Here is an 8,936-nt window from a genome sequence, read left to right as displayed (position 1 = left end):
CGGGTGGCAAGTGGTGAGTGAGGACTACCTGCAAACTCCACCAGCCGCATTGGCAGCGGGGAGGAGGGGTGCAAATGGTGACTGCCCGCAGAAGCCAGCAGCAGCCAATCTCAGGGCGGGGGGACACATGCCCCTCCATAGACTCCCTACGCATTGCCTATGACAAAATGTCTGTATAAAGCAGAACACAGCCTCTTATTCCAGATAGAAATGAAGGTGGCAGAAATGGAGAGGAAGGGTGATAAGGATTATCATACCTCCCCACTCTTCCTCCTGACAGCAGGCGGGTGAGGGCTCTGTGAGGGCAGCATCCCCTTTCCTTATGTCAGAACCAGGTGTAGAAATGACAAGCTAAAAGATCCATCGGCCTCCTGACAGAAACAGGAGGCATTCCCCATGAAAGAAGACAAACCCCATTTCTTCTAAATAGGGGAAGCTCTCCCACAAAGGGGCTCTTGAAGTGAGCACTGGAATTCACCATCCCTCCATCTGTACCCACACTTGGGTGCTGTCCCTTCTCCCAGACCTGCTCTCTGGCTCTCCTGGGGCTCAGCTGAGACTTCTGCATTTGACTTACTACTGCATATTTACACAATCTCTACAGCTTGCTACACAGCCAGTGTAATATACTAAATGACTAACTGATAGGGCCCAAAAAGTAATTATTAACTCCCTTGCTTGCAAACTTTAAATCAAGTTTGGATGCATTAATAAAGCACAAGCTCAACCAGAAGTCACAAGCTTGATGCAAAAAGAACAAGGTGAAAATGTACAGCCTCCTTAGCCAGAAATCAAGCTAAATAATTGTTCTTTTGGCCCTGAAACATCTATTCAAATATATATAAAAGATTCCTCACAAAGATATCTGGATATTAAAGATAAGTTCAGTCAATGAAGTAATTTTGGAGGGAAGAAGACAGAAACATGTCGTTCTAAAGATGTCCTTGCCTTTCCATTTTCCTGTTATCATCCCAGCAGGGGTGATGGACAGAAATATGGGAAAGAGGAAGAGCCTGGGACTTTAAACAAAAGTGGCTAGAATCCCCTTGCCCTTGTCACCTGCATCTGTGCAAAGCGTCAAGTTGTAACATGATACCATTCTGGTTTGGTGACATTTTACAGCCCCTTTTTTGTATGTGTTAACAACTATACAAGGTTCAAGGCTACTGACAATCAATATTATTAAATCTTTCTAGTAGTTAAGAAGCACTGTTCTTACCAGACACCGAGCATGCAACAAGGTAGTTGATTAGTACACAGGTGTGAATTGAGAAGCTCACTGGTTTGTTAAGCTAGGTTTTCCTCCTGCTATCAGTTTCCTATGATATATTTAAATGCCAAATGGCTCTTTGGCACCAGACATACACCTGCAGATGCATCGGAACCCATGGTACCAGAGAGCTGTCTTTCCCTTTGCAGGCTACAGTTAGCAAGTTACCAGGGCCAGAGAAGGAGGGAGGGAGGAACAGAAGCAAGTAAAAGGTGAATTTTTAATGGGATGCTAACACTGAAACTTGAGAGTTACACTGTGATTGCATTGACTCTGTATAGTACCTTACATCAAGGCACTTTATATTCATTACTGAAGACCACCAATGGAAAAGGAGATTGGCTCTTTTTGCTTCTTTATGATGGATAAAGACAGCCTAGAAAGTTAGAAAAAAATAAGTGAGGGGAGGTAGAGCTTCGTTTTGTTTAGCATTAAAAAAACTGGCTTACTTGGGAAGACTTTATGGGTGACCTCAAAACTGATATCTGAACAAAGGAAAGAGAGAGAATGGGGGGGAGGGAGAAGTGGGGTTCCCCCTTGAAGACAAAGTACTTTTTAAAAGCCACTTTAACTCCAGCCGTCAGTGAGTATTTTAGAGAAAGGATGTCTCTGCAATCACCTACCACCATGAAACTGTACACTACGTGGGTAGCCTAAACTCTCTTCCCTAATCAGAGCCAAGAAAGCTGCCCCTGGGTGAGGCTGGGAGAGGGGGCAGAGGAGGAGTGCTCCCCATTGCCCCACTTCAGGGCCATCTCCTGCCTGCCAGAGATCTCCTGGCCCAGGCAGCAATTTCATCCCGGCTCAGACTGCCCACCTGTGTCCTCTTAAAGCCCAAACATGTTCAAAAGGAGCTGTGGAGACCTCAGCCAGGAGTGTTGCCGGCTCTGTCCTTCTCAGATGTGCGACCACTAGAAAGCAGCACCCCACAGGCTGGCCCGAGCACAGGGGATGGAGCTGTGCCCTCTCTTCTCTGGCCCTTTGTCTTCCTACACCAGGGCCCTTGCCACTGCCCCGCTGGACCCTGCCTCAGCCCAGGCACCGGCCTGCAGTGCTGGGGCGGCCAGGGCAGGGCAGGGCAGGGGAGCAGGAGGGAGCCGTCCCCCTGGCCACAGCTGGCCACATAGGTGGCTGCCATTAGTTGCCACTTGCCCAGTTGCCCTCAAGGATGTCCCAGGGCAGTGCCAGCACCTTCCTGATTCCCTCCCATGAGAGGAAGTGACTCCAAATGCTGGGGGCTGCCCCACGGGCGGGAGACGTGCGAGCCCTGGCTGAGCCCCCTCTGCAATTTGGTTTCAGGTTGCAGCGGCTATTTCCTGAAAAAGACACCTTTCAGGCAGGCAAAGGTTAAACAAAAAGGAAGTCCCTCCCCACAATCCTACAGCTGCAGACATCATTGTCAAAGTGTCAAGAGCCCCGATTCAATGACCAGCAGAGGTGGTTTGGAGAACAGGGGCCTTGAACCTGACGGACACAGAGAAGTCAGGCTGGCAGGGCCCACAAGAGCATCTACCCCAACCAGGCACTGGGGGAGAAAACAGAGAGGGGTGGGGGAAGGCTTGCATCTTTTCTAAAATTGCAACTAGGGTTACAAGATTTAATAGTGATTGCCAAAAAGAAAAAAGGAGGCAAATGTTAAATACTTGTGCAGCACTGATCCAACAGCCATTGAAAACTGAACATAGCTCCAGCTAGCCTAGACAAAATAATAAAGGTTAAGAGCAAGAAAGGCCACATAAATAGACAAAGGGGGAAATAAACAAGACAATAGGTAAGGATTATGAGCAACAGACAAGAAATGAAAGGTGTTTTGTGTTTGCATGAGTGAAATTTGCCCCCACGCCTCCATCAGCCACAATGGAGAATCAGATAGAAAGGGAAATTAGGTACAGGATTACATACTTTAAAAATGTTAGCATGGTGTTTTCTTTTCCTTTACTTGGTAAGTTTTTGTGGAGGGTTAATCCTGCAAACAGCATAAGAAATTTTACACACGCATGGGCTTGCAGTGAATGTAGAAAGCTGGTTTATCACGGCTTAGGCTCAGCTCACAGGCAGCACCTGAAGTCTGACTGAACAGAGGTGGGAGGGAGGCTTCAGCACCCATGCATTCAGCACAGTTCATCTCCAGTGATTTTGGGGGGAATGAAGATCATTATGTAAGACAGTGAGAGCCATAAATCAGCCCACACCATCCCCTACTGTCCTTCCAATCCCCTTCCCCTGCCAGATGTGCTGATCTTTTTCCTGCTCCATGCTCTGCCAAATCTGCCAAGCCCTTTTCTGCTTCCCAAACAATCTGCTTTGCTTCCTGTTCTGTCTGCTGTGCTGCCTCCTGTCCTCTCTCAGATCTGTTGCATGCCACACAGGTTGGCCACCTCTGATGTAAGAACATAATTGTCATACTGGATCAGATGATCTAACACAGTATCCTGACTCCGGTGCTGTCAAGTCGCAGATGCTTTTGACAGAATATTTGGGCACATCTTGAGTGATCCATCCCATTATATGCTAAGTCGTGTCCCCCAGCACTCTCACCATTTTTGTTGCTGTCTGCTGAACTCTCTCCAATTTGTTCACATCCTTTCTGTAGTGGGGGGCTGTAACAGGAGGCCTTCTTGGGGCCGATTTGACTTTGGTCTGCCTACCTGTTCTGGGCCAACTGCCGGCCTTCTCAGCTGCCACGCCTTATTGTTATCTAATTAATGATCTTAATTAGGTGGGAGGCTGCCCATTTCTTGCCCTGATGCCAGGGGGCAATATCTGTGTCTCCGTTCCTCCCCTACATTCCCCCCCAACCCCCACAGAGGGCATCCACTGATGTTAATCTCACTGGCCCCACACTGGGCCCCAGAATCTTCCAGTTCAGACCTCAACTGGATCCCTCCATTGCCCCCCAAGCCTCCCAGATGGCATCCACTGATGTTAATCTCACTGGCCCCACACTGGGCCCCAGAATCTTCCAGTTCAGACCTCAACTGGATCCCTCCACTCAGGCAGCCTACCCTGCCCTCATTTGGGGCTGCCTAGCTCCCTGAAACTATTTCCCCTCTCGTGCATGGTCCCCCCGGGACCTTTGTCCATACAGACCCTGGCCTTGCCTTCAAGTCCAGTCGGAACCCCAGACCTCCAGCTCTGGGCACCCCTCACAGTGGGCCCCTAGCCCTTTTGAGCGTTCTGGTCCTCAACCCAGCATTGATCAGTTGAGGGTACTCTACATCAGGCCCCTGAGCCTCTAGCTCCACTCTCGCTCCTGGGTCTGCCTTCTGGCCCTACTAGTGGGTGACCCACACAGTTGTGGGAGCTGAGGTTAAGGCACCCTGACCTGCCTTTAACCAGGGTAGTAACTGGCCTGGCATATTCTGGGGGCTCCCACGCCATTGACAGCACCACCAGGCTGCCCACTCTCAGCAGGGTGCAATTTTAGGTCATGCCCAGGACCAGGAGCCTCTAAGCCATGCCCTACAGCTCCTACCCTTACCTCCAGGATAATACATGAAGCCTTGCAGCCAGGAGATGTTGCTGCCTTGCCTGCCAACAGGAAACTGGTCTGTTTATATAGGCAGCCAGGGATCTAAAATGGCTGCTGCAATCAAGCACTGGCTGGCTGCTTGGCTCAGGTCTTAAAATGGCAGGCACAAACAGTGCCCTGCTACAGGAGCCCAAAACTGAACACAATACTTCAGATGTGACCCCACCAGTGCTGAAGAGAGGGGAATAATCACTTCCCTTGACCTGCTGGCAACACAGCTACCAATGCAGCCTTAACCTTCTTTGCAACAAGGGCACAAAGCTGGCTCATATTCAGTTTATTGTCCACTGTAACCCCACAGGTCCTTTTCTGCAGAGCTGCTGCTCAGCCAGTCAATCCCCAGCCTTTCCTGGTGCATTGGATTATTGTGTCCTCCATGCAGGACTTTGCACTTGTCCTTGTTGAACCTCATGAGATTCCTTTTGGCCCAATCCTCCAATTTATTTAGGTCACTCTAAATCCTAGCCCTACCCTCCGGCGTATCTACTACTCCCCCCAGCTTGGTGTCATCTGCAGACTTGCTGAGAGTGTACTCTATGCCATCTTCCAGGTTGTTGATGAAGACATTGAACAAAACTGGAGCACATTGGGACATGACCGAGCCCTGGGGCACTCCTCTTGATACGGGCTGCCAGCTAGACATTGAGCCATTGATTACTACTCTCTGAGCCTGATGCTCTAGCCAGTTTTCTATCCACTTTACAGTCCCATTCATCCAGGCAGTACTTCCTTTGCTTGCCTGCAAAATGTTGTGAGAGACTGTATCAAATGTCTTCCTAAAATTGAGGTACACCACATGCACCAGTCTCCCTGCATCCACAGAGCCAGTCATCTCATCATAGAAGGCAATCAGGTCAGTCAGGCATGACTTGCCCCTGGTGAGTCTATGCTGACTGTTCCTAATCAACTTTTTTTCCTCCAAGTGCTTAGAAATAGATTCCTTGAGGATCTGCTCCATGATTTTTCCAGGGACTGAGGTAAGGTTGACTGGTCTGAAGTTCCCTTTCTTAAATATGGGCACTGTGTTTGCCCTTTTCCAATCATCCAGGACTTCTCCTGATAGCCATGAATTTTCAAAGATGATGGCCAATGACTCTGCAATCACATCACCCAACTCCCTCAGAACACTTGGATGTATCATCTGGCCCCATGGACTTGTACACGTCCAGCTTTTTTAAGCAGTCCCTAACCTGTTCTTTCACTTCTGAGTGCTGCTCACCTCCTCCCCAAACTGTGCTACTTGGTGCAGTAGTCTGGGAGATGACCTTGCCTGTGAAAACTAAGGCAAAAAAGGCATTGACCACTTCAGCCTTTTCTGCATCCTCTGTCACATGGTTGCCTCCCCTATTCAGTAGGGAACCCACACTTTCCCTGATCCACCTTTTGCTACCAACATACTTGTAGAAACCCTTCTGGTTACTCTTCAAATCCCTTGCTAGCTGCAACTCCAATTGCACTTTGGTCTTCCTGACTTCATCCCTGCATGCCTGAGTAATACTCTTATATTCTTCCCTAGTTATTTGTCCAAGTTTCCACTTCTTACAAGCTTCTTTTTTGTGATTTAGTTTTCCAAAGATTTCCCTGCTAAGCTAATCTGGTCTTCTGCCATACTTACTAGCCTTCCTGTGCATCAGGATGGTTTGTTCCTGCACTCTCAGTAAAGCTTCTTTAAAGTACAGTCAGCTCTCCTGGACTCTTCTCCTCAGACTGGCTTCCCAGGAGATCCTGCCCATAAGTTCCCTGAGCAAGTCAAAGTCTGCTTTTCTAAAGTTCAGGGTCATTACTCTGCTGCTTTCCATCCTTCCTTTCTTCAGGATCCTGAACTCAGTCATCTCGTGGTCACTGCTGCCCAAGTTGCCATTCACTACTACATTCCCCACCAATTCTTCCCTGTTTGTGAGTAGCAGGTCAAGAAGGGCATGACCCCTAGTTGGCCGCTCTAGCACTTGCACCAGGAAGCTGACCCCAAGACTCTCCAAAAACTTCCTGGATTGCCTGAGCACTGCTTTATTACCCTCCCAGCAGATGTCAGGGTGGCTGAAGTCCCCCATGAGAACCAGGACCTGTGACTGGGATACTGTCACTAGCTGTTTGAAGAAAGCCTCATCTACCACTTCCTCCTGGTCTGGTGGTCTATAGCAGACACACCACAACATCACCCTTGTTGCTTTTCCTTCCGACCCTAACCCAGAGGCTCTCCACAGGCCTATCTCCAGCTTCATACGGGAGCTTTTTTACATAAAGTGCAACTCCTCCTCCTCTTCTCCTCTGTCTCTCCTTCCTGAACAGTTTGTACCCATGACAGTGCTTCAGTCATGCGAGCTATCCCACCAAGTCTCTGTTATTCCAATCATGTCATAGTTCCTTGACTGTGTGAGGAGTTCCAGTTCTTTCTGCTTGTTTCCCAGGCTCCATGCATTTGTGTACGGGCACCTGAGGTAACTAGTTGATTGTCCTGATTTCTCAGGAAGTATGAGTGCACCTTCCCTGTTGCCCCCTACTGCTTGCTCTTCCTTCAGATCTCTCTCTTCCCCACTTACCTCAGGGCTCTGGTCTCCATCTCCTAGTGAACCTAATTTAAAGCCCTCCTCACTAGCCCTTCTCACAGTGAGCCTGTCTGCAAAGACTCTCTTCCCTCTCTTCATCAGGTGGATCCCATCTCATCTGAGCAATCCTTCTTCTTGAAAGAACATCCCATGATCAAAGAAGCCAAAGCCCTGCTGGCAACACCACCTGCACAGCCAGGTGTTGATCTGCAGGATACACCTGCTCCTTCCTCGGCCCTTTCCCTCGACTGAAAGGATTGATGAGAACACAACCTGAGCCTCAGACCCTGCCACCCTTGCACCCAAAGCCCTATAGTCACTTTTGGGACACTCAGGGTGTCTCCTGGCAGTATCATTGGTGTCCACATGAATGAGTAGAGTGGGGTAGTAGTCAGAGGGCTGGAAGAGCCACGGTAGTCCCTCTGTGACATCTCAGATCTGGGCAAGCAGCAGACCTCCTGAGACAACAGGTCAGGTCAGCAGATGGCTCCCACTGTCCCCTGCAGAAGAGAGTCTCCAGCCACCACCACCCATCTCTTCTTCGTGGTGGTGGTCATCTCAGTCCTTCCCACCTTGATGAGGCCTGACCTATCTTCTGCTGCTGTTGGAACATGATCCTCCCTCTCTGCTGTTAGGGCTGCATATCTGTTCTCCAGATGAACCACTGCAGGTGAAGGTGAAGATCTCTGATTGCTGCCAGAATTCACAAGCCTCCAGCTCCCAACCTCTTTGGTGTCCATGCCTTGTCTCTTTGCTGGACCATTCCCCTGCAATATCTACTTTACCTACAACCCAATTCCTAAAAGCAAACTTCTAAATATCATATTCAAGCCATCAATACTGACTGACATACAAGTGCTTGGCTGGGACTGTGCGACCTGAAGGTGGTCAGATCATCCTATTACCCCATCGGGAGAAAAATAAGAAAGTAAATAAGACAGAGAGGCTGCTATAATTGTAAGTGGAAGCAACTTTCAAGTATTTTGAAAATGCTAATGTCAGAAGGTTGCTTTTGACCGCCCTCCCTCCTCCCCCTAAGAATAGAGTGGACATCCTAGAAAGTAGAAGAAAGCTTAGCAATGACAATTAACAGATTTTTAAAGCAGGGAAGTGTTTAGAGGCAGTTAGAGCGCAGCTGTGTAAACAAAGGGTGTTTTTTTCTTAGAAGTTATTTTAAGCAGGAGAAGTCTCAACCCAGGGGAAAAATGGGTCTTATCATTGAGTCACCTGCTCTTTCAGACAGAAGGACTTTGAAGTTCTTTTTAGAACTAACAGGGTTCCCAAAAGATTGCATGTGGTTTGCTGATGGATCTAGTTGTTATGAAAAGGAACCCTGAAAAACAGGGTTCACTGGGATAAATGTAGAACAGGCTGCAGAGACAGTAGCTTTGTTGTCAAAGAAAAGTTAGAGCTTTGGCAAATTGGTTGCTCATAAAGAAAGACCAGAAGGGACCACTGCTGGAGATGAGCATGGATTGGGAAGGACATGGTTAAGGCAGTGCCATCAAAGTTATGAAAGTCCTGTTAAAAGGAAGAAAGGCTGCAAGTTAGGGGAGACCTATAGAATAAATGTTGAGGCCAAAAGAGA

Source organism: Alligator sinensis, unplaced genomic scaffold (genome assembly GCF_000455745.1).
Source record: "Alligator sinensis unplaced genomic scaffold, ASM45574v1 scaffold422_1, whole genome shotgun sequence".
NCBI lineage: Eukaryota > Metazoa > Chordata > Crocodylia > Alligatoridae > Alligator > Alligator sinensis.
Note: the sequence above shows the minus strand (reverse complement) of the source record.